The sequence below is a fragment of the Mus pahari genome, chromosome 10 (genome assembly GCF_900095145.1).
Source record: "Mus pahari chromosome 10, PAHARI_EIJ_v1.1, whole genome shotgun sequence".
In the NCBI taxonomy this organism is placed as follows: Eukaryota; Metazoa; Chordata; class Mammalia; order Rodentia; family Muridae; genus Mus; species Mus pahari.
Genome location: NC_034599.1, coordinates 93,963,077 through 93,964,453, shown reverse-complemented (window position 1 = coordinate 93,964,453; position 1,377 = coordinate 93,963,077). Strand labels below are relative to the sequence as shown.

At 33.1% G+C, this 1,377-nt stretch overlaps 1 protein-coding gene across 5 annotated transcripts in view; it reads right to left on the bottom strand.

Annotated features, from left to right (window-relative positions):
- Nucleotides 1–1,377, bottom strand: part of Stag1 (stromal antigen 1) — a 305,967-nt gene that overhangs the window by 271,275 nt on the left and 33,315 nt on the right. The window lies entirely within an intron of this gene.

Here is a 1,377-nt window from a genome sequence, read left to right as displayed (position 1 = left end):
AAGGAAGGAAGGAAGGAAGGAAGGAAGGAATCTTAAATACACGTTGCTAAATTAAAGAAACCAATATAAAAAGACCATATATTGTATGGTTCTTACTGAGGACATTCTAACAAAATTACCAAAACTATCAATGAGGAGCTGGAGAGATGGCTCAGGGGTTAAGAGCATTCATTGGCTGCTCTTCCAGGGGTCAGAATTCAATTCCCAGCAACCACATGGTGGCTCACAACCACCTATAATGGGATCCGATGCCCTCTTCTATAGAGTCTAAAGACAGTGACAGTATACTCACATATATAAAATAAATAAACCTTAAAAAAAAAAAAAACTATCGGTGATTGCTAAGAATAACTATGCACAGCACAGAGGTTTTACATAGTAGCAGAACCATTGTGTATGACTCTATAACAATGCATGCATGCTGTTAATTAGTCAAAACCCGGAGAAAGTACACCAGAAGTTAACATGAAGATAAAGCACAAACAAGGTGAAAAAGAGATGTCACTGCAGATCCATCCACTGTAACCGTGTGCTACTGCCGATTCTAGAGACAGTGCATGGAGGTGGAAAGGGTAAAAGTACTTTCTGTTCAGTGTTATTTAAATCTAAAACTTCTCTTAGAAAAAGTAATCAAGTGTTAAAAAACATAGCTACATGAATGAACCTCAAATTAAGTTTAGTGAAAGAATCCAAGTCAAAATTATTAGATAATTCAATTTATAAGCATTGTGGTAACACAGAACACAGAAAAATTAAAAAATAGTAAGACTTAAAGAGAAATATTAAAACTCTTAACCACTTTTTATTCTGATTGTTAGACACATTTTTGTGTAAATTATACTCTGTGAATTATACCTCAATAAGCCCAGTAAGAGAAAACAGTGGGAAAGAGTATTATCTTTAACATTTCTGAAGGTTTTCTTTTGCTAAGCTAACATTTATGATGTCTAGGATTTTTCACTGAAAATGATCTTTGAAAGTTTATTTCAGCACAGAAATATCTTTAAAACTTTGTTAAGTTAAAACTTAACATACGTATTCTATTCTCCAAATAAAGCAAGAGGGTCTCATGCCTAATCAGAACAAAATTCTCAAAGTGTGATCTCTGGACTAAAACATTTGACTTATTTGAGAACTTGTTAGAAACACAAAAACAGAAACACAAAAACTTCTAACTACATAAATAGCAAACTCTCCAGTTTATGACTCTCCAGATGACTAACACAGTTTTAAAACTCTATACTAATGAAACATTAGCTGGGGATAGGAGCCTGTCACCAATATGTTTTTAAATCCTAAAATGATTTTAATATGCAGCCAAGGTTGATTTTAATATACTAAGTCTTGGGTAGGGCATCAGATATCTTTTTTTTTTTT